The sequence below is a fragment of the Vulpes vulpes genome, chromosome 15 (genome assembly GCF_048418805.1).
Source record: "Vulpes vulpes isolate BD-2025 chromosome 15, VulVul3, whole genome shotgun sequence".
Taxonomy (NCBI): Eukaryota; Metazoa; Chordata; class Mammalia; order Carnivora; family Canidae; genus Vulpes; species Vulpes vulpes.
The window spans coordinates 26,372,758-26,399,424 of NC_132794.1; positions in this window are offsets into that span (position 1 = coordinate 26,372,758).

Genomic DNA, 26,667 nt, shown 5'->3' on the forward strand with positions numbered 1-26,667 from the left:
GACATGTATGAGATGACTTCCAATGATGCCTTTAGGATATTCATGTCAATAATGAAGCATCTTTCTAAGGACTAATTATAGATAAACAACTAAGAAATCAGCAGAACATTTATGGAATAATAAAAATTAATAACTTCTTAAGAGAAAAGGAACTTCAACAGCTTTCCAGCTTTCCTTTGGGCTCTAGAATTAGATGTTTTCCTCTCAACTATAGCTTATTTTCATTCTATTACAGAAAATCCATACTGCTACTATTAAATTATCCTATTTGGTTTTCTGTCATTTCTTAGCTAAGGCATACAAAATAAACATTAGTAAATTTATTTCTACACTTAGTTGAAAATACAATTAATTTTATTAAAATATTTGTTATAATTTTCTGTAACTTTTTAAAGAAAGACAAATAACAATAAAGTGATTTTACCATCATTAATTTCTAAAAGGTACAATTTAGTTCCATTTACTACAAACTGCTCCCCAAGCAGAATTTACCATACATTTAATGTCAGTATAAATATTAAAGGCAAACTCAATTTCCCAGCTTTATCCACATGAGACTGAAATTCAAAATTTCTGGGGAAGATAAATGGCCTGGTGTCTTTGATAAACAGAAACAGGAAATAATAAGGCATTTATGGGAGACCATATTTGGAAATACTTGACTAAGAAAAGCCAAAAACCATATGGTACATACACAGAGAAGTCCTTCTCTTTTCTCTGAAATGATGCAAATTAAAAATGATGTCCATGTCTATGTAAAAACTGCCTTACTACTATGTATTTTCAGATTCCTAAAAATGCATGCAAAAACATCATTTGACCTTCACATTAAATAGAAAATATACTAGCAAAAATTATGGAAGCCATCAAGTAACTTGTCAAGGAATAATATTTGGGAACTATTTTGTGTATTTGTAAAACTAAGCACCAATTATCTGCAGATGGCATGCCTTTGATGCAACACTAACAGCAAGCATCATAGTGGTTACAGACAGAAACCTCTCATGGTATTAATCAAAATAATTTTTAAAATGTCATTTTGACAAGCTGAATTTATTCTTCCTCAATGAACATCAATATTTATTAAATTGGAAAAAAGCACAATTATCTTATAGAAGTTCCAGTTAATATCTACATGAAACATTTTTTCTTTCATTTTCAAGTGGAATCAAAATAGTAATTATATAATCCATATTTGGAATTGTTTACTTAATTATTCATAAAGAATAAGTTATTATGTTCCTTTAGTCATTTTATTGCTGAGATATTAATTAGCTTTTAAATATAATTTCTATATCACACTGATAGACTGATCAATGATTGGTAGGTGATCATCTTGTGACTATGAATTAAAACAGAAAGGTTTTTTTTCACAAGTTAAAATTATATGTATGAAATGAGTGAGATTGAGTGAGATAGATTTTATTATAGATGACACAAATTATTATTAAAACAGGATGTGAAGTAAAAATTGTTGTTTCTAATTATTGTTTATTATTGCTATTTATTTGAGTTGGAAATCTCTAAAACCTCCATTCCTGTGACAGCCAAACTTTACCAAAGAATCACAGAAATCTCAAGATACAAGCTATCTAAGGCAACACTGTCCAACAGAACTCTCTGGGATGATAGAAATATTCTACAGTTTTTTAACACCTAATAAGATAGTCAAAAGCCCTATGTGTCTTTTGAACATTTGAGATGTTGAGAATACAATTGAAAAAGTTAATTTTACATTTTATTTAACTTTAATCAATTTAAATGTGAACAGTCACATGAGTCTAGTATTGTAGAATGTGGGTTATAAAGCTCTCTGCCCATGTCTCTTTGGTTCCAGATCTCTAGTATTTCTAAGAAAGTGTGATCAGAAAGAGTGCTAATATTGTAGCTCTAGGACAGCACTTTTTCATCTAAAAGACCTGATGAAACTGACCCTCATATCGTAATTCCATATGACCCTGACATAGCTCAAGATTATTACAGAAAAATACCTTACAGACTGGGATGGACCAAGATAAAATGGAACCCTGGTATTTTTGAGTGCTCTAAAAAGAGTACTCTTCCCACCCTACTTCTATCTACTCCCCTCTCCCCACCAAAAAAATCCCCACAAAAACAAAAACAAAAACATTGCCAGACTCATCAAAATCTCTGAGGTCTGTACCTCATGAGCAATTTCAAGATCAATAGACTAGGATTGCCTTTCCTTTTCTACTGACATGGTTGAGAAATTCCACTTTATCCTCGCTGAAATTCTTAGACTTGCTCTTCCATGCTAACTGGCTGTCACTGTCTCTATGGACTCTCAACCTTACCTCTGAATCCTTTTCATAATTCCTCTTCCCCATGTTCAATAAGAGAATGACTTCTGACTTTGGCCTTCTTTTTAAGTTTTTTATTTTTTTCTTTTAAAATATTATCTCCCTGCCAATCTTATCTACTCTCACAGCCTTCATTGCTAAGTTTACATAGGTATATCTCCCCAGTGTCCACTCCTACTCTTTCCTAATTTCCAGTCCAGGATTTCTAAATAACAGTTACATATTTCACCCTGAATGCCTTGGCACCAGTTCCAATTCAAGACATTTTAAATTGAACCTTTCTTCCTTCCAAAAACAACAATAGCAACCAAGAAAAAAAAAGAAAGAAAAAAAGAAAGAAAAACCAAACCAAACAAACAAAAAACAATCCTTTCACAGTCCTCACCCTATTTTGCTAATGATTCTAGTTATCCATGGTCAAAATCCTTGTCTTTGACTCATTTGTTTCATCCTTAAAATTTGAAGCATCAAAGTGGTTAAATTCAGAACTTAGATTCAGAAGAGAGCAAAGCTAGACCTGACCCTTGTTCCAACCATTTACAGCTTGCATAACTTGGGTATATTATCTCAATTGCCTAAACCTTATTTCTTTGTCAAAAACATGAAACTAATAATAATTGATATCTGTAGAGTTTAGCTCAAAGTACTTTATGTCTATTAACATATTTAGCTTTTACAAATCTATGAGGTAGATCCGGTCATTATTTCTTTCAGATAGATGAGAAAACTGAAACACAGAGAGTTAAATAAATTTACAAAAGCCACAATAGTAAGTGGCTGGGATGCAATCCCAGACATTCTGGCTCCAAGACCGTAACCACCATACACACTGTCTTCCTGATAATAACAGCTTATCTCACAGTACTGCTGTGAGGATAAAATTCAGTGAAGTCTATAAAATACTTGTCAATATCAGTTGCTATTATCATCATAAATTTCTAGATCACCAAAGTCAGAAGTAACCTTTCCACTATGTGATTTCCTATAGTACTTACTCTTGGATCACAGTCTTTATGTACTGCCTCATACTATATCACTTGACAATCATGTCTTATTGCACCATATAGATTATAAACTGCTTGAAGCTAGAAATAGTGTATAAAATTATCCCATGCTCAATAACTATGAACAGAATTAATGGATGTGAAGGACTTTTAAAATTGGTTCTTATGACCCATCTCCATTTCACAGTCTTAGATCCTAGACTTTAGAGTTGTCCTCTAGTTTATAGATGGATAAACTGCTCACACTGACAATTCATGCTTCTCCAGTTTGTGATACCTTTGCCAGAGCTCTTCTCCTCTATATTGAAGTACTTTCCAGTTCCTGTTCACTTGTTTCTGAAGGTGGCTTATTCCTATGTTCTACATGCTGTACCCCAGCTTGGTCTCACTCCGACATGCCCAATCTCTGTGCATACTCATTCCAGAATGTACTCAGAACCTACAGCTTAAACACAGATACCATGCCCAAAAGCTACACCCACAATCACCTAGACTACAAGGAACATATGTGGCATTACCAGGAAAGCACTAAATTGGGATGCACTTTCCTATCATTTCCAAATAGATACTCTGTGAAAATCAACAGAAAAGGGCTATGTTCTTAAGGGTTAATTGTTCTGCTTATTAAAAAATAATGCTTAAATTTCTCAAAAACTATAGACATAAAAAGTTTTCCCCGGTATATGTTAAAAGTGCTAATTATAAAAGAATGCATATGATATGGGCCAACTGATGTATATAAGGATGTATATATGTAGAAAAAATGTATGAAAGGTTGTATACCAAAATGAGCATAGGTTATATTTAAAACAGAGGTTATGAATAATATCTCTATTTCTTGTTCAGCTGCATCTTCCATTTTTTACCATAAACATTGATCATTCATATAACAAATATAGCATTTAACAATCTACTGAGGAACAACATTTTCCTGAACTCTTGCTATTGTTTTCAGGCCCACAAAATTAGCAAACTATCTAGCAGTATTTTACATCAGTATTCTGAAGCAATCAATTTTGATTATGGCTTTTTCTTTAGGATCTTACCTAACATCCATTTTTCAGGGGAATTTTTAATTGTTTTTTTTTTTTTTCTTTCTGGCATCAGCTACATGGATCACTGATGATTTATATGCTGCTTTAAATGTATTCTAAATTTCAAGGACATTTTTGCTCAGTCTGTAACTATGCATCTTTCTTAGGCAGTCAATTTTGCTTGTCCCTTGAGTTGTTGCCTAAAACAAGATTTGCTTTACATGTGCAAGTTTTTTACATCATCTGTCCAGAAAATAGAGTACTCTAAAAGCAGGGTAAGTCTTTTGGGTTTTACCTAGGTCTTTTTAAAGAACAAACTGGTCATTTCCTTTGGAGGAATAATAAAGTTTAAGGTGGCACGTAGCAATTAACAAAACAAATGACATGCCTTCTATACGCCCATACTGAAAAAAATTCTAGCCCTATAAAGAGGTATGAAAACAAAATATATACATTTTTATATAATAAATGTGGTCTTTAAACCATTGCTAACCAGCATATTGTATTAACACAGCAATCAAGTTATACAATGTTCCCACCTAATAACAACCACTCTGTTTTCTAAAGTGAAGTAATGCTGATGACCAGAATTTCAGCCCAGAGCACTGATAATACATGGATAATTCTAGATGGAGCTGTGATAGTAAAAAATCTGCCTGCACCTGCATAAAGCAAAACATCAGTGAAGAAAAGTGAAAAAGCAATCCAGAAGAAGAAGGCAAGCAATGAGTATACTGTATAGACACATTTGTATGAGGCAAAATATAGGTGCATACACAAAAATTTTAACTGAGATATTCAAAATTGTGTGAACACTGTTATGTCTCTCTGTGGTGGTATTGTAAGAGGTTTGCAATTCAACTCCTGCTAGCAGCTTTAAAACTGGAACTTTAAGATTTAGGGATAAAAATTATTCTATCCAAATATCTGCAGAAATTTCAAGTTTCTGCCCCTTAGGATTCTCAAAACTAGTCAGCTACAGGGAAGTTTGACTTTCCATTGATTGGAGCACCTGTGTCTAAGAAATTCTACCTAAAAGAACTTTTAAGTTGTGAATTTACATATTTTTGTTACCATTTTTTTTTCTTGAACAAACTTGTGGACTAAGGATCCAGTATGATGAAACAAAGATTTTCAATATTTGGCCCATGCTTACGGTACAATATGCAGCAGGGCATGAGGAAGAGATTAGATTTGGAATCAGAAGTCCTGATGTTCAGTCCTCACTGTGTGACTTATTAACCTTGTGACTTTGCCAGTCAAAACTCTGGTTTATTTTGGGAATTTTTATATTTTTAAAAGATGTATTTATTTATTTGAAAGAGAGAGAGAGAGCCTGAGGGAGGGGCAGAGGGAGAGAGAGGGAGAGAGAGAATCTGAAGCAGGCTCCATACCTAGCATAGAGCCATGTGTGGGGCTTGACTTCATGACCCTGAGATTGCGACCTCAGCTGACATCAAGAGTCACATGCTTAACTAACTGAGCCACCCAGGCACCTGGATTTTGGGAATTTTTTAAAATAATATTTTGTCATAGGAATTTTGGAAGGATTGACATGAAGGTGAAATGAATTTACATACAAAATTGCGTAGTAAGCTATATATATATATAAACGCTCAACGGCTGAGCCGCCCCGGCATCCCAATATTTGGTGATATTATTATTAATTCTCTCTCTCTCTGATAGTAGGTATGGAGTGTGGGGGTTAAGAGTAAGCCCTCTAGCTTTTATACTTGTGTTTAATCTCTTATAACATATATGTATTTTGGTCCTGAAGCTCATTTTTGTGAGTCTACACTTCATATATTTGTGAAATAGTGTTGAATTGAACTTCTTGTTCCTTATATCAAATTAAATCTCTGTATCCTGAAAGCTCAAGTGGAAACAATAACAACAGCAGAAAATAAAACCATAATAAACACTCATCATACAGAACTTACTATGTCTCTGAGATGATAATGGGTGCCTTTAATTCTTCTGTAATTCCCCACAATGACCAGATTTATAAAAAGGAAACTGAAGGACGCCTGGGTGGCTCAGTGGTTGAGTGTCTGCCTTTGGTTCAGGTCATGATCCTGGGGTCCTGGGATCGAGTCCTACATCAAGCTCCTTGTGGGGAGCCTGCTTCTCTCTCTGCCTATGTCTCTGCCTCTCATGAATGAATAAATACAATCTTAAAAAAAAAAAAAAGGGGGAAACTGAGATACACTGAGGACTAATTAATGTTGCCCAAGGGGATTCAGGTAAGGCTTTCCTGCCTTACTTTCTACATTCTTTGGGTGTGATCATATTCACTCTTAATCTTTACCATATCAGACTAATGTTGAGCTTTTTAGATAAAGCTAACAGTACCAAATCACTTTCTTTCTTTTTCTAAATGTATCTTGACATGTGGCAAACATAAATTCAAACTCAAATTTAGGAGTGCAGGGATGAGCATAGACTATTTTTGCTTTTAGATGAATTGTATGGTTCCTCAAAAACACCTTTATGCTGTATCATACCTGGAAATTTGTTAGTCTTTTTTAGCATTTTTTAAATGTGCTTAAATTACATAACATCATAGAATTTATCACTTTAACTATTTTAAGTGTACAGTTTAGTGGCATTAAGCCACATTTACACTGTTGTGCAACCATCACCACTATATATCTCCAGAACTCTTTCATCATCCCAAACTAAAAATCTGTATCTATTAAATAATAACTCATCATCTCCCCACTCCCTGGGCCCATGGTAAACACTGCTCTACTTTCTGACTTCATGTATATGACTATTTTAGTTATCTCATATAACTGGAATCATACATTATCTATTCTTGTATGTCTGGTATATTTCACTCAGCACAATGTCTTCAAGGATCATCCCTGCTGTAGTATGTATCACGAATTTCATTCCTTTCTAAGGCTGAATAATATTCTAGCACATGTATATACCACATTTTTCCCCCATTCATCCATTTATCATTGAATATTTGAGTAGCTTTCACCATAAAAATGGCTTTCACTAATAATGCTACAATAAACTTAGGTAAGTAACTCTCTGTTCAGGTTCCTGTTTCCAATTCTTATTTATGTATCCAGAATGTTAAGCCTTCTTTTGATACACTGGATCACCTATATTGTATCCTTTGGGAATAGAATTCAGTAATTCCTTGATTCCTTTATATAATAACAGCCTGAATTTCATCTTCCAATAAATACTGTTTGAAAACTGCACTATGCAGCCCATGCTGAATAGATTACATTTTTCTTGCCTCTATCCTTGCAGCTTAAAAAATTAGTATTTAAGCTACATGATAATAAAAGTTACCTTTATTATAAAACTAGTTTATAACTCGTCATCTTTAATTTACATGAAATGGTTGGAAAATTTTCAAATTCTGAAATTTTAGAGAAAGAATTTTCAGAGTTAAAATATATTATTTCTCACTTGATAGCATGCACAAATACTCATTAACATCATTTTTTTTAAGATTTTATTTATTTATTCATGAGAGACACAGAAAGAGAGAGAGGCAGAGACAGAGGCAGAGGGAGAAGCAGGCTCCATGCAGGGAGCCCAATATGGGACTCAATTCAGGGTCTCCAGGATCATGCCCTGGGCTGAAGGCAGGCGCTCAACCGCTGAGCCACCCAGGCTGCCCTCATTAACATCAATTTAAGCTAATAACATCCTACCCTGACTCTAAGCCATAATTTGAATTTTTTGATTTTTGTAATGTAACATAGAAGATGTAACATAGTTTTTAAAATCATGTCAAAATATAGCATAAGAAAGACAGGACAGAAAATTAAAATACAGAAAATATGATGTGCTCTAATAACCTAGACAATAATATATATATATTTTTATGGCCTGTTTTCCTCACAATAGACTTATACATATATTAAAATTACCTAGAAATTGCCTTTTTTTGTCCTCACACAGTATGTGCTGCTGCGTGATTCGAATCTGGTGCTGAATAAAAAAAAACATTTCCCAGATAAACTGTGGTCCATCCAGACAATGGAATATTACTCAGCACTAAAAAGACATGAGCTATCAAGCCATAAAAAAAGACATGGAAGAAATTTAGATGTATAGTACTGTGTGAAAGAAGGTAATGTGAAAAGTCTATGTACTGTATGACTCCAACTCTGTGACATCAGGGAGGAAGCCGACTATGGAAACAGTAAGGGGCAGCCAGGGTGGTGCAGCGGTTTAGCACCACCTTAGGTCCGGGGCATGATCCTGGGGACCCAGGATCGAGTCCTGTGTCAGGCTCCCGCTGTGTCAGGCTCCCGGCATGAAGCCTACTTCTGTCTGCCTCTCTCTCTCTCTCTCTCTCTCTCTCTGTCTCTCATGAATAAATAAAATCTTAAAAAAAAAAAAGAAAGAAAGAAAAGAAACAGCACTAAGATCAGTGGCTGCCATGGGCATGGGTGGCTGCCATGGGTGAATAGAGAGGGATGAAGAGGTGAGTGCAGAGGATTTTTAGAGCATGAAAGTACTCCGTATGATGCTGTAGTGGTAGATTCATGTCATTATACATGTGTCCAAATCCATAGAACATAACCAAAGGTAAGCCCTAACGTAAACTGTGGATGTGGGTTTAAAGTGATATTGTAGGTTCATCAACTGTAACAAATGTACTACTCTGGGGGAACTTTGCAAATGGAAGAGTCTATGCATATGTTGGGAGTAGGAAGTGTATGGCAAGTTTCTATACCTTTCTTTCAGTTTTTCTCTGAACCTGAAACTGCAGTAAAAAATAAATTCATTCTGCTTCCATTCCAGACTTGGTTCCAAGTAATAGAAAAAGGCAAAAGTAAATAATTCCAGTATTTCCTTAGTGAGTGTGGTTCTATTTCCCACACTTAACTAGATTTCTTTGCAGGGTAATTCACAAATTTCTTGTTTATTTTATTCTTTGGTGACATGGCAAGGTAACACTTTTGATGGATTTACATCAAGTTTTTCTTATGGAAATTTCAAAATTCACTCTTTGAATAAAACTTTCTAAGGGTTAAGTATATTCATATGTCCACTAATTTACTCTGTGACACTTGTTGGTGATACTAAATCTATTAGCCACTCTGTACTAGACATTATGCTACATAATTTAAACATTTAGTTTTAACTACATAAAACTGTGGGTGCTTGTTTTTAATCTATAGAAAGGCAATTTCCTATGGCTCATTATGAGATTTTTTTTAGCTCATTTATTCCTCATAAAAACCATGGGATCCTTATGTGACTGCTATTTTATTTTACAGATTATGAAATTGAGGCTTAGAGATGTTAACTATGTATCTTGCTCAAGGTTACATACATAGCAAATAACAAAGTTAAGAAAAGATTTTAGCAATTTGACTCTACAGGCCATTGAAAGAACTACTGTATTACATTATAACAAGATAATATACAGTGAAGTAGACTTTGTGGGAGTTTTGCTTCTCTTCCAAACTCCTTCTCTATGATTACCTACTCAAGGGATATCACTACTCAAAGTAGGGCGAGATCACAAACAGCAGCACAATGTCACCTGAGAGCCCTTAGAAGTGCCAAATCTCAGGCATTGTGATACTGAGTCTTAATCTGCATTGTAATGAGGTTTCCAGGTGATTCCTTTGTCCCTTGAAGTTTGAGAAGAACTGACCTCAGCTATCTTAATTTTTAAGACAATGAGCGGATGCAAAACACTTAATCTACATTCCAACAGGTAAAAACAAAAAAGTAAGTGTACAAGTAATACAAACAGGAAATAACATTTTATAGGTGATTTCATTCTATACAAAATGAATCTTACAAATGCATGCAACCCCTCCCGCCTTTTTTTCTCCCCACAAACCTCTTGAACTTATTTAGAGACTAGATATCTATTACATTCCAACACCCATGAGAGCGTGTCTTGTTTGCTGTTTTACTTCTTGCAATACACACAAAAGGTATCTTTCCCTTTCCTCCTAGAACTTTAGGGTTTTGGATATAATCCCTGACATGGTGACATGGATTATTTTTTCCCACTAGATGGCAGTAACAGCAATTTAATAATACATTTTATAAAGCAATTGCCGACTTGCCACATGCACAGCAAACAATGACTCTTTGTGAGTTTCATGAATTGCTGGTTTTAATATAGGGAGCAAGAACTTAGTGACAAATTAGACTACACTTTTCTCTATTGATGTCTATGTTTGAATTTCATTTTGCTTGCTTTCCAAAATTAAAAGCAGTCTTGTTTGCATATCTCTTCCCCTTAGCTATTAGAATCAGCTAAGAATAATTTTCACTTGTAAGACTTTGAAAAAAAACACAAGTGGTTACCAAAAGAAGATACTTTGTTAACATAACTGTCAATGAATTATTTCATTATTACAGTTTGTGAAGAGATTTTTCAATTTTTTCCTCTATCAAAGACCAAATGTATAATTCCTAAGTTCAGAAATTCAAGATTTTCATGAGAAATCATATCTTGGGTGGTAAATTAATATCTTATTAATTTTCCAATAAATTTTTAGACATAATCACATACAAATACTATGTACTAGAGAAATTAAGCAGTAAGAGCAAGCAAAGATTGAGTTTATAATAAAATAATATTAGAATTTTATAAATACAGTCTTATTGACATTCTATTTAGTGTTAAACACAACTTTCTTGCATGCAGGATGTTTTCACATAAATATTTAACAATTATTAACTTAATGAAAAGAAGAAGTTTATTAACTAAACATAAGTTCCTTTGGGGATATAATTAAGCCAATTCATTGTAAACTTAATGTTTTGAGGAAGTAGAAAAACAATACACTTTACTATTGATCAGACTTGTCTTAATAATGATCTATGTTAAAATTGCAAAAGTGTTAGCCCAGTGCTTCTCAAACTATGGTATGCCAGACTATTATTTTTTTTTCCAAATAGTCATGAAGTGATACTTTAAAATTCACAATAACAATAAATAACCAGAAAAATTAAATTAGAAAATTAACACAGCTCCATTTTATCGAGTCAACAGATACAAAATAACTCTGCTGAAGTTTTATAAAATTTTTAAAATTAAATTTTTAAAATTAAATTTTAATTTAATTAAAATTTAAATTAAATTTTAAAAATTAAATTTTTTAATTTGTATCTTTATGTTTTCTAATTAGTATCTAACCATTCTCAGAAGGATCTGGCTAACAGGTAGTGCTGCTCTAGCAAGTGAAGCTACATCTATGGGGAGCCAGTAAGGTTTTAAGCAGCCAAATGTAGCAAAAACCAAGACTAGTTAAATGATACCACTGAAGATCTCTAGGGAAGGGGTCAACTTGAAGACCAACCTGAAGTGTCTCATTTAGTCTTACAAAAGTAGACTGTTTCACTTTTCTTTTTAAATTTGGTTCTTTGGTTATCCAGAATACTATAGTTATTCATACTATGCGGTATGAAAAATACTCCTATGTCAATGCTGGATTTACAGGTAGCACATGGATGCTCACAGTCTGATACTCCTTGGCACAGAGGTGGTTTCTTACCTCCCAGCTGGGGTTCACCTGAGCCTTTGCCTTCCTTCACTCTGTACTCCTCTCCCACCTCCCCAGTCTCTCCTTTTTTTTCCCCCCGCCCTGGTGAATACTCATGACCATATTCTCTTACAGGGCCAAATCTAGACATTTAAAAACAGCAATTTATACTGTTATCAAGAAAAGCAGAGCCCTTGTCTCTGCTTGCACAATATAACAGCTTCTAGACATCAGCTGAACTGTGTACACTCTTTTGGTAGCAGGACGAAAGGCCAAACAAACAGCTCTCTATGGCAACATCTTTCAGAAGGCACTTCAGTGCTAGGCTCATGGCAAATAGGCCTGAATGCATGTTTTTATTTGTGAGATCTCAATTCCATTTGGACATTGTTATATTAACCTTCTAAAGACTAGCAATTTAACTTTAAGATCATTCCACAAAGATTTATGAATGTATATTTATATAAATACTGATACATATGGTTTGGAGGTATTTGATGTATGTGAAACTAACTTTTGCAACATATGTTTTACATTTAAAATATAAAATGAATTTAGTGTCAACTTTTATTAGTTAATCACATATAATTTAGCTGAGACTAGACAGAATTTTAGCATTAGATTTCAAATTTGGCCTCAGATATGCAAATTCATTTATCATTAAATTGGAAATGTTTACTAAAAGACAAGCGCTCATAAAGTCACTTTATATTCCAGAGTATTACTAATTCCTTTCATTAATTTAAGCACTTCATCCTTCTAGTTCAATATACAAAATATGGAATATGTTGAAATTATCCAGTTAATTTACACACAAGATAGGTGTTCTAAGGTACATAAATTGGGTTGTCAGACCTAGATCCAAAAACTGGAACGTTTTATGTATACTATTTCTTCATTCGCTTAATGGTCTCCTTTTGTTTATTTTGTTACTATACTAAAGGTGTATGTTATAAATATCAATCAGTATTTGAAACTCAAGTTAAAATTAGCACTATTCATCATCCTGTCAGGCTAAAAAGAAAGCAACCCCCAAAAAACAACACCAGATACACACATACTCACAAAATAAAAAATAAGCCCTTTGTTATAGAGCAGACGTCAGGAAACTAAAGAAGTAGTAAGTTGAAAAACAGCTTTCAAAAGAACAATTTTCAATGATATGCTCCTCTCCATGTACCAAGGCATGGATTTCAAGGAACACAGTTACTGTTATGCATGGCTGTGTATACATGTGTACCATCCCTATCAATTGAGGCTGAGCATTGAAAAAATTTTATCCAAAATAACAATATACAGAGAGCAGTCATATCTAAGGATTAACTAGTACTTTAAAAAGTTAACTTAAAATGAATATCTATATATATATATGGATCAAATTTTCATGCAAATGGGAGGGAAGCTTGATTAAACCTCAATTTTTAAAATGTTAATAGAAATAATGCAGATAGGTTTATTTTAGCTGCTATGTTTCCTTAAATTAGGTTATAATTATAACTTATGCCACAACTTTAAAGTGAATAAAGCAGTGGATGTTGTGTGTATTTTTCTTAAACAATTCTATGAAAAGCATGCCCAAAATCCCTTTATGTTTGCCTTTTAGCAAAGGAAGAAGGTCATATTTGTAAAAGCCTTTCAGGGGACCATTATTCTTCCTAAGGGCATTGTTTTCCTTATGCCTTTTGATAATGTTAATGATAACGATGATGATGACAAAGAGGATGAAGATAATAGTACTGACAGGAAACTCACTATATGCCAGTATTGTTTGAAAGGTTCTACTCATATTCTATTCTTTTGAGAGCATTAAATAAATTATAAATCAAACATCATGGTATTCAAATCATTCTATTTAAAAGCGCCTACTGGAGGGGCACCTGGTGGCTTAGTTGGTTGAGTTTCTAACTCTTGGTTTTGGCTCAGGTCATGATCCAAGGGTCCTAGAATCAAGTCCCACCTTGTGGTGGTGGTGTGGGGAGGTCCTGGCTCAGCGAGGAGCCTGCTTCTCCTTTTCCTCCCCACTTAGGCTCTCTCTTGCTATCTCTGAGGCTATTTACCTGTGTCTCTTTCTCTCAAATAAGCAAATAAAATATTTTTAAAAATTAAAAACAAAATAAAAGCACCTACTGGATACAAGTCCACTTTTCTCAAGTCCTATGATAAGTATTTAACTATTTTCCATTTTTCTCTCTGGCTATTATTTACACAGCAAAGTGAATTCTTAAAAATCTAAATCAGTTCATATCTCTGATCAATAATCTCTGATACCTCTGATGGATGGCTTTCTAGTTGACTTAGAAAAAAGTTCCAATATTCTGAACATGGCCAAGAAGAGCTTGCATGGTCTTGCCCCACTGCATTGGCCACTTTGGTATTGCTCAGATATGCCATGTACACTCTCCTTGGAAACTTGACTTAGCTTCTTCCCTCTGCCTGTATTGCTTTCCTAGATAATAGTACATAGCAATTCTCTTCTCAGACGCTACTAACTCAGAAAAGCCTTCCCCAACCAAAAATAGATGATACTCTTCCCCTAGTTTCCCACTCAACTTACTTTTTCTCCACATTATTCATCACTTTCAAAAATAGTGTGATTGTTTTTATTTGTTTGGTTGTCGGTTAATGTCTACTCTTCCTCTGGCCCCATCACTACCACAAGAATGTAAGAATCATACTTGTTAGGACTTGTGTTCACTATATAACTCTACTGCTTAGAAAATTATCTAGCACATAGTAAATGTTCAATAAATAGTGGAAGATAGTGAAGCATTCTTGAATTGAATCAATTATTGAATCATTCTTGTCAATTTTCTCTTCACACTTCAGCTAGGCTAAAACTCCCCGATCCACAATGTTAACTCCTAATGTAGGCTCGATGCTATGAATACATATTCACACACCATATCCTCACACAGAGACTTAAAAGCTTGTTAATTTGAAAACCTTTTTAAAAGCATTATCTGGCTTTGTCATACTGTTGTGTTAGGATTTAAATTTTATAAAATAAAAATATTCTATGGTCAAAAGTCAGATGCACCTATCAGTATGGAAGATATATCAATATAATATATAGAATATATAAATATATAATACATATATCAGTATAAATGTAATATACTTAAATAATGAAATATTATTATACTTTATATATAAATATATATATAGCTTTCTGATGATCAATGCCATTGTAAACAAAATTGCTTAATGTTGTCATTAAGTAATGTTATTTACTCTCAAATATGATTTTACTGTTTATTAACCTTGAATTATGTTCATTTGTAAAAGTCTATGGCTTAATTTATTTTTGCTCCTTCATGCTGCCTAATCTTAAAAGAGAATCTTGAATATTTTAACCACTGATGGTAGTACAATAGCAAATTCATCCTCTAACTCATTCCTTTCTCCTGAAACACATAATTTTATAATACAATTCTTTTTTTTCATCAAATATGATGTCTGAAGAATGCAACCATCACATCATAGCAAAGCGGCACATATACTACAATAAAGATCAGATATTTTTGGAAATGGATAACAACACATCACAGACCAGTACAAGAACTCATGTTTACTGAATTACTATTCACTTCACAAATCTTGATGTCTGTCCTAACATAGGCCTTAGTGTCATTTTCATGACTATCAGAGCTGGAGCGAAAATATCGCTGAGATTTACCATTCATGGCAATATGGGTACTTTCTAATTTATGGCTGTGATAGAAAAAGGACAGTGAACATTCAGATTTTTATTTTCTTTAATTAAAAGTTAGTGTGCACATTATGGAATATTATGCATATTAGCCTGAAGGGATAGCTATGAAAAACAAGCTGAAGAGCTATGTTCCTGGTATTTTGTTAATAAAAACAAACATCGAAACCAAAAATGTCTCTTTCTGACCAAAGAGATGTAAAAATATGCATCTGTGCTCTCTGAGGTTGGAGAAAGTCCCTTGAATGATGTACAGGGGCACATAGCACACTTGGACACCGCCTACCTCAGGGAAGGGCATGGAGACAAGAGGAGGAAAAGGTGAATAAGTTTCTCTTTATGTGAGTCTGTTTTGAGTTTTCCAACTTATTGCTTTTATAATGATATATCTATATAATTACATATATTTAAATATTTATAAATACTCACATAATTTACTTACATGTACTTACATAATTTATTTAAATATATCCTATATTATTATATGCTTATATGACATATAATTGCATATCTATAAAGTACGTAATGATACATTACTATTTAGCCATTTAATTTCTATGTGTGTGTGTTGGGGTGCACACACATGTATATTTAAATTCACCAGTTGTTTTGAATTTCACATTGTTTTTCTGTGTTTTATTACTGAGGCTTTGTTATGTGCATTTTTGTATCAGCTGTCTTTGGGTAGAAATGTTATAATCAGGAAAGCATATTTTAATGTCAGGAGAGGAAGTAAATCTGTTGCATTAAAACAATACTTTATAAAATATTGCTTAATAATTTGACCAGAACAGATATTTTAAATTATTCTAATGAATAATGACTAAAGGTAAGATATTCTCTGGTCCATTGTATAGGATGTATGTTCATTTCAGAAGAAAACATATGGCTAATTGAAATAACTTATGATAAATATGAAACATTAAAATTCATGGTTTAAAAGAGCAATGGCAATTTATAAATATGAAATGTAAGTGTATTACTAACAGGAATCATCTAACTCTAGAAAGGAAAGAAGGGTTCCTATCACACCTATCTCATTTGTTGTAATAAGTAGATCTTCAGACTACAAAAGTTTAAATCCAACATAAACATTAATTATTTCCAGCACAGCAAAAGGAACAATATAATATATTGTTATATATTAATATAATATTGTTGCTGTAAAAACACTAAGTTTATATAAGCCTTTACACCAAAAGGAAAGATTGATTCAGGGAAAAAAGGATATTGAATTAGAAGGGAAATACTTTGTTGACTTTTTGCAAAAATAGGACTATACTACAGAGTGCCAAATCCAAAAATTATTGACTAGCAGAGTTAGTTAAAAATATTTTGGCTTCACATAAAAATATACTTTGAGGTCTAAGGGTTTTTGCTCACATTCTATGCCCTATACCAGTGTACAAAATTAGAAGGGAAAAAATTGCCAAATATGCTGCCATGTGCTTTAGTTCAACATTAAATGATATGTCTTTCAAATGGTTAAGACTTACTGTTATTTCTGAGTCCTCTCTTTACAATGCCATTTTAATGATCAATAACCTGAAAGGAAAAGAAATGAATCAAGACGTGGTCATCTTTAAAAATTTCCATAAACTTTGCTAAAAGAGTAGAACTTTAATGTTTTTACAATAAGAAAAAAATAAATATGTGAGGTGATAGATGTTTTAATTAACTATGTGTGGGGGGAATCCTTTCAAACACTATATGTATATCAAATCATCACAATGTACATTTTAAATCTCTTACAATTTCATATGTTAATTATACCTCCATAAAGCTGAAGTTTAAAGAGAAATTCTGAACTAACACATATCCAAAATATTCATTTTACATTATTCAAAAAGAAATCTTAAAACAAAAACATCCTCATTAAAATGAGATGCCTAAAGTATTTAAGTATTTCACTTTAAATTCTGTCACCTGGAAACACTTTTCCTATAATAAAAATAGTTATTCTCTTGGATTCCCTAAAAGTTATTGCACAATAATAAGATCACTAATATCAATAAATTACTTTGCTAGGAATAATCAATCCAATCTGCTGTAGTTGTGCTTTCTAAGTTTGGAAATATCTGACCTCCAAAAATCAAAATTCACAGGAGTCAAAATTAATAAAAATATTAAAACAGGTCAGTTAAAATCAAGTTCACATAAATTAACTATGAAGGTTCTTGTTATTGTTTATAAAATATTATAATTTTAGAGACAAAGGTTGTCATATGGGTGAAGATGTGAAATACCAATTAATTTTTTTAATATCTGTAAGTTTATAAACATTATTTTTTAAATCAGAGGGGTTATTAGTGGGATCCTTTTTTAAAATAGTTTTATTTTAAAATGCTAATATTAAAATATATCATCATAAATTACATCTAATGTCTAAAATTTTAATATTTAAGAAACTATTCCAGGTTTTTAAGAAATATTATTAAATCAGTCATTTTATATGCTTTACATACCTTTAATTTCCTTACCAATCTAATTTGCTGTCAAAGGCATTCAGAAGTTAATTTATATAAAACAGTAACTAAAAGAATTTAAAATGAGGTGAAGATTTGGGGAAACACATGCTGATTGATGAGGTTTTACAAATTATATTCCAACTCTGTGAGAGAGAATCTACAAATATTAACAAAATGATTGATGGGCTGGTCCAGTTTTTCAAACAGCAGAATATTCATGTAGGCTGTAGAAAGAATGTTTTCCTTCATTGACCTAGTTCATTCACAGTTGGCAAAATACTTGGAAACTAAACCATTAAGGAAGGCTAGTATCCTTTCCAGACCATGAAAATGAAGAAAGAGGACAGCAGAATCTAAACTTGTAACCCAAAGTTTCAAGATTTTCCTTTTAGACTGATATAGCTTTTTTTGGTTGTTTACAAAAACTCTAAACAATATATAAATAGTTCAATAGTATATTTTTTTGTTTAATAAGTACAGATGGTTATTGGTCTATTTAATACTGAAGTGAACTAAAGAAATATAGAGAACTTTACAAAGTCTGAAGTAAACTACTAAAAATCAAGTACTATCACATTTGGATTTGTGAAGCAAACTAATATAAGTTTCTGGTCCGTTTTACACTTTTTACACTCGTAGTAGAGTATAAAGGTAAATAAGCAAAGATCCATAATTAATTCTGTTAGTGGATTTAATTTAGTTCAAAATGCTCCAGTAGGTACAGTATAAAGTATATTATTTTAAATTAAGAAAAAATTAAGATTTGAAGAAATTCGGGCAGCCTGAGTGGCTCAGCAATTTAGTGCCACCTTCAGCCCAGGACGTGATCCTGGAGACCTCGGATCAAGTCCCACGACGGTCTCCCTGCATGGAGCCTGCTTCTCCCTCTGCCTGTGTCTCTGCCTCTTTCTCTCCCTCTCGCTCTGTGTCTCTCATGAATAAATAAATACAGTCTTTAAAAAATATATATTTGAAGAAATTCTAGTCAAGGATTCATTCTCTAGGTTGGTTAGGATTTCAAGTTTCTTAATCAATAGTTTGAACTCCAAGAGCAACTAAGGCAAATGCTTTGGATTTCCAAATATTGATCTGTGAAATTATACATGGGGTGGGGGGTTGATAATTTTTAAAGAATGTAACAGTTCTTCATTGATGAGACAAGTGGGCTCCAAGATACATGATTGGCTAGAATACTGGGCAATCATCTCCTCCTTCAAGGGACAACATGTACAATTCCTAGTTAAAGTCCAAGAGGACTTTGACACTTGACATCTTTGACACTTTAGATGTGGATTTCTATTTAATTTGTCATCCACCCCCCCCCCCCCCCCCCCAGTGAAGAAGGTGGCTCCTTTGCCTGGTACTACTGGAAGGCTCATCGCTCCTGCCACCAAAATACTGCTGTGTTTGTTCAACAATGCACCCTACTTACAAGGTGCTAGATGGAATGCTGAAAAGGACAGAAAACATAGGCTACCCCCAGATTATTGAAATGAGCTGTTTGAAGGATTTTGTAACTGATTGTCAGTAAAAGTTAGCATGTTTGCAGAAATTGGTCTGTGACTTACTTGGGGGTTTGGTATTTTTTGAACAAACTATCTAGTAGTAAAGTTGTAAGAGAAGAGACATAGTACCTACCTATCTTTTATTGTCAAAGATGAAAGCATTGAAAGAAATCCCTGACCACTGTTGAAAAAACAAATTAGTTTAGGTCAGTTCCAGTCTAATGACTGGAAAATAAGTCCAGTTTTGCTAGAGAAAATAGGTTGTGCTACAGTAATCACCAATCTCCAACCTAGTGGCTTAAAATTACAGAGGTGTATTTCTCACTCATGCTAAATGTCTGCTACAGACTGGTAGAGGAGCTCTGCTAATCATAGTAACTCAGGTAAATAGAAAAACAAGGTAGCCTCCATCTCAATTGTGGAGAAAGATACAAGAAGATGAAGGGACACTGATGTTTAAATGTTCTGACCCCAAGTACAATACTTATTGGTCTCAACTCTTTTAACTGGCCCACTTAAATCACAAGGGGACTAGGAAATATGATAGTATTCTATTTTTGCTCAGCACAGGGAAAATCAGAAATATTTAGCAAACTTTTAAAAGTACCAGAGCAATTCAATGTCTAAAATTGATACTGAGGTGCACCTGGGTGGCTCAGTCAGTTAAGCATCTTCCTTTGGCTCAGGTCATGATCCCAGGGTCCTGGGATGGAGCCCCTAAATTAGTAGGTTCTCTGCTCAGCAGCAGGGAGCCTGCTTCTCCCTCTCCCTCTGCCTGCCACTCCCCCTGCTTGTGCTCATTCTCTCTTTCTCTCTCTCTCTCTGTCAAATAAATAAATAAAGTATTTTTTAAAAAATAAAAGATAAAATAAAATTGTAATTGAATTTTTGTTTGACTATATCCTAAAGTTGCAGTATATCCTAAAATGATACTTTTTGCAAGAAAAAAATGGATGGTTAAACTTGACTTTGCTATTGAGTTCCTTAACTAATGACCAGAATCTTTATGATGGAAATAAATTCTATTCTAATCCAAGCAATCTAGAATATGGGTAGGCAGGTTTAATTATATAAATGATAAAAACAGTCACTAAATTTTTTTGCAAAGGGCGGTTCTTAAAAGGGATAAAAATACTACGGATTTATACACTGTAGCACGAGTGGCTGAATCTTTATGTGCATACTAGTGACAATGAGTGTTACAATGCAGATTCTTGGAACGTGAGCTAATATTACTATTTAATAGGTCTAGTATTTAAATTCAGAATTCTACATTTTAAAATACACCCATTCAAAAAATTTTTAAATGATAAATTAAAAAAATAAATAAAATAAAATAAAATAAAATACACCCATTCAATTCTGATGCAGGCAGTTCTGGGTCCTGGAACCAGAATTTGAGAAATAATGGGTAGAGCTAACTGGTTCCAAGAAGCAAAAAGCATAAGCATGAAATTGAATTGGGGAAGAGCAAGTAGGGCTTCAATCAATTTATGTCATATGAATTTACTTAGTTGCCTAAATTATATTATAAAACAATGTAATAAGCGAACATCTGACTCAGCAGTCTCAAGAAGATGAAATAGCCATGCATTGACATTGCTTCTCTGATGTTGCATGAAAATTCTGAAAAACTGATAAGCGATTAATCACCAGTTAAATTATGAAGAATAGGGGCATACCATTCTTTTTATAGACAATTCCCAAAGTGATATTTCTAGTCCAGACTCCTCTCCTGAGTGACAGACTCAAACATCCAACTTTCTACAGGATATCTCCATTTGGACAAATCTAAGAGACATCTCAATCTTCATATATCAGAACCAGATTCTTGACACTTGCCTCCCAAACTGCTCCTCCTGAAGCCATTTCCATCTCAATCAATGACAACTATTTTTTCAATTACTCAGGTCAAGAACCTGGAAGCCATCTTTGATGCATCATCATTTTCACAACCATTTCTTAATCAGTCAGCAAAACCCCTCAGTGATTTCTATGGAGATGCCTTCCAGAATCTGACTTTCCGTATCATCTCCTTCACGACCATGCTTGTCTTATATATAAGCCACCATCATCCCTCACTTGAACTGTTGTAATAACCTCTTAGTGTTCTCCTCCAAGATGCCCTGGTAAATGTTTATTGACAACTTTATTTATAAACAATAAGTATTTATACTATTATGCAAGTAAGAAAGAAAACGAAGGAAGAAGAGGAGGAGGGATAAAGGAAAGAAAGAAAATAAGCAAGGACAAAATGAAAAAGGGGCAGAGAGAGAGAGAGACAGAGGAAAGAAATCCCTGATTTACAGCTTTTGCAGACTTCTATGGTATAAACATTCCCATCATGACTAATTTAAAGTGACCTGCTTATGTGTCCTGGAAGAGATGAGTGATTTTGGGGAGCCAGAGAGTGAGTGAGTGAGTGAACCTTCTTTCTCACAGGTTCTCCCTTCTTTCCCTCTTCCCAGTTGTTCTTCTTCACCATAAGATAGGAAGAGTGATCTAAGTCTGATGACATCATTCCTCAACCCAAAGCCTTCCAGAGACTCACCATTTGATTCAGAGTAAAATCTCACATCTTAACACAGACTCTGAAGCCTGTCTTACAGTGCCTCAGGCCACCCTGTACTCTGTGGTCCCATCACTTCCTACTCTTGCGTGGCTCCTTGCCCTCCAGCCACCCGGGTGAAGCTCCTCCTCACTTGACCAAGCATGCCCCCACTTCAGGGCCTTTGCTTTCAGTTCTCTCTGCTTGAAATACTTTTTCCTTAGATATGTCCTTTTTCCTTAGATATGCCCTTTCCCTATGTCCTCTGGTCTTTGAACAAATAGCATCTAAGCAGGATCCCCTGCCCAGAATATCTAACATAAAATGGCATAACAGCCTCTCTTCTCTAATCTTTCAGCTTGTTTTATTCTTATAGCACCTTTTACCACCTGATGTTTATGTGTTTATGTTTATGTGTATAATAATATCTATAGATAGATATTATTATCAATATTTATTACTGTCTGTTTCCTTAAGGGCACACACATCAGTTCAGTTCCTATTTCCCTATCCCCAGTTTCAATGACATTGTCACATAATGAACTAATAAAATCGTATTGACTAAAGAGATATACAACATACAAGCAAATAAATGAAGAAGGTAATTTTAGTAATCAAAAATGCCATAAAACAAATAAAAGAGGATGGCGAGTGATCCATGAGGGGTTCAGTAGCTAGTGGGTTGTGGCTATCTCAAGAGATGATATTGAAACTAAAGTTAGAATGACAATATAATTAGTACAGCCTGCACATAAAAGTTTATTATAGCATAAAATAGTAGAAGCGGCTTTGTGAATGATTTTGGGGTTTCAAAAAGGAATGGGTAAAAAACTGATTGTTGGATGTGTTCTCAAAAGTGCATACTGAGCTTCAGAACGATGGAGTAGATAGTACTTCATTTAAAGGAGAAGGAAAAAGAGGCAGAAAAGATCACCCCCTCTAATGTCCCACCCTGAAAGGGGGACACGGAGGGATAGAAATAATTGAGGGGAAGTCTTTTTTAAAAAAATATTTATTCATTTATTTATTTGAAAAAGAGAGAGAGAGAAAGAGAGATGGAGAGAAAGCATGAGTGGGAAGGGCAGAGAGAGAGCAACAGAGAATCTCAAGCAGACTCTATGCTGAGCCTGGAGCCCAACATGGGGCTCAATATCACAGCCCTGAGATCATGACCCTGAGATCATGACCTGGGCTGAAACCAAGAGTTGGACACTTAACTAACTGAGCCACCACCCAGGCACCCACGGGAGAGTTCTTATAGTTGGACAGACTTTCATGCTTTCAAGGTTTATGATTTTCAAATTTATTTGCCATATTTATCTCTCACAATGACTTTGAACATAGGAAGAGTTTATTATCCCATAAGAAAAAGTGCCTAAGGCTCACAGACACGAATGCCTTCTCAAAGGTCGACAACCTAGCAATTTACTGAACAAGGTTTACCTAGCAGCCAGGTGTCATCACACAGTCCATTATATTGTGCCAAGTATGTATTCCACCTTGATAAAAACTGGCAAAATTGGAAGTCACCAATCTGCTCTATCTGAACTCAATTCTTACAGTGGATTTGTGTTCAAATCCCAATTGACTGAATTAAAGGTTGACTTTGAATGCACGGCAGAAAAGCCAACAGCAACCTTCAGAGATTCCTCTATGCCCCTTCCATTGAGCACAGACTTCCGTAGCTGGCATCCAAAGCCATCACAGTATGACTCCAATATGAATTTCCACCTTCCCCTTATATATTCCGTAAGAAAAGTTTTAAAATATTTTTGACCATAACTGATCCCTTGCCCAAGTCACTCATCAAGAATGCAAGCAAAGAGAAGACAAGGCATCATTTGTTCTACTTGTAACATCCATTTTTTTTTCCTTCCTCCCCTCTCCTCCTGTCACAGTTTAGTCATCTTTAAAAAGTTTTTGCAAAGCCCTCAAACCAGCTGTATTTTTTACTTTTCAAGCATTCTTCAAAGTCTGATGACACCAGTCATATCCTGCCTGGTACTACAATTACTTGAGAAATTGTGAAATATCCCATTCCATAAGTAGGATATAACTGATGGGATAAAAGGATTGTCTTTTCTCTAATTTCTTCAATTTTATATTCATTTTGCAGAGAATTTGCCATATTGTGGGGAGTCAGTGAATATTTGTAGAATTGGATAAAACTGATTTTAAAAATGTAACCTTCAGATTAATGATTCCAATACTCTTTTGAAGGCAGAAGGAAAGATAATGAGAGGTTACAGAGTACAGAGTGAGATCAATAGAATAAATTATTTGAGAGAATGAAGAAAAGTACAAGTAAAAGAAGCCAATCATATCTTCAGAAGTTGGCACCATGCATGGCGCACAGTAGCTACTCAATAAATACCTGTTGAATGAATAAATGAATGGTTGAACAAAAAGTGGGTAAATGAGGACAAAGAACTATTGAAAGATAACATTAAAGCCAGGTCCATCATTTCAAGCCAAATGGGCAAACACCAACAGAAATTAGGGCACAAGATATTCTATTCAAAGGATAAGAGGAAATATCTATCTGTATTATCCCCTCTTGTGCTTTTTTGTTAGAAAGTATTTTCTTAATTAATTTAATTTAAACCACAGAACAGTTCCGTGAAAAGGCAAGGGAAATATGATTCCACTCATTTAATAGGTAAGGAAAAAGATCAAGAAGAAAAAGTCTCTAGGTCAAGATCAGAATCAAGGGCAAAGTCAGAACTTGAACTCCTTAGTTCTCTAGTCTTTGACATTCTAACTGTGCTTCACAGACAGCAGCATATGTCACCCCTGAGGTCTCATCAGAAACGCAAGTCTCCGACTCTATTCCAGATGCCTGAATCAGACTATGAATACTAACAATATCTCTAGATGATATGAAGCATCAAAATTAACTATTTACCTGATAAAAAACCGGATACAAATCTGTCTGCTTTCATAGACAGATGAATAGATAGAGCATGGTATATGATATATACCATGATATGATACCATATATGACACCACATATATAACATATGTATGAAATATATATATGTACATATGCATCCACATATATTGCTATGTATATAGCAATAGAAGAAACATCATATAGATATGTTACTTTTATTTAATAATATTGACTATTATTCATATACATATGATATAGGTAAGATATATGATAATAAATATAAATTAGAAAGGAATATAGTTTAGGTCAATGGATATACCCCTTAAAGAAAAGAAATATTTAAAGGAACAAGCTTCTTTTTAATGAAAGCAAAACTGAGCAGTATGTTGGACATATTAAAGATTCAATCATGTCTTTGAGGAAAAAAAAAGAATGGGAACATAAATACAGCAATACATTTACAATATAGCAAGCACAATAGTTGGCATCCATCTATAAAAATAAAATGCTGACATATGTTAACATCAGAGGGTTCTTACACATACACACACTCATACACACAAAAAACAAAACAGCTAAGTAGAATGGATTTCATGCTCAACAAAAATAGCAGGATTGTGACACACAAATTAAGGGAAATTGCTTTTGGTGAGTTTTCATTAGTAATAATAAACAATAATTTTTGGAAACCAAGGCAATAATGGAATCTAAACATGGCTTATTATAAACATATATATCTCATACTTTAGATAAAAGAATGGGCAGAGATAAGAAGTTCATTTCCCCTTTCAGAAGGATAAGAGACTATTTTTACTTTGCATTTTTTTAAGGTTCAGACAAAACATTTCTTAAAAAGTAGTTGAAAGTTCAGAGCCAAGTTTCATAGTCAGTCGCTACAGCTCCCTAGTGTGAAGATTCCCGCATATATTTTTCAATTTGTCCACTGCCATCTATTTTTATTATTTTTTTTTAACTTAGTAAAATGTAAACAGATGGGAAGAGAAAGTGAGTGGGTAAGAAGGACAAAAGGGTAGGAAACAAAGCTGTTGCAGAGAGAAGGAAATATTTCACAAAAGAGAGGATAGTTGAGCTAGGTCTAGAAAGACTAACTTTTCCAGAGACAAATTTAAAAGAACTTTTGCGTTATCAAAAGGCAAGAGAGCTTCTTAAAAAAACATTAAAAAAAGGACTATTTTCGTTTCTCAAGTTGAAAAACATTACTCAGCTATTAGAAATGATGAATACCCACCATTTGCTTCTATGTGGATGGAACTGGAGGGTATTATGCTGAGTGAAGTAAGTCAATCGGAGAAGGACAATCATTATATGGTTTCACTCATATAAGGAATATGAAAAATAGTGAAAGGGATTATAGAGGAAAGGAGAGAAAATGAGGGGAAATATCAGAGAGGGTGAAAATATGAGAGACTCCTAACTCTGGGAAACGAACAAGGGGTAGTAGAAAGGGAGGCAGGTGACGGGCACTGAGGGGGGCACGTGATGGGATGAGCACTGGGTGTTATACTCTATGTTGGCAAATCAAACTCCAATAAAAAATATACATTAAAAAGTTGAAAAACAAGAGTACTTATAAATGTATAAATATAGTGCTTATAAATTATCTATCAAAAATCGAAAGTGTTTTCATTTAAAGACCTTACATCAAATAGACAGATAAGATCCTTCATGTGCAAA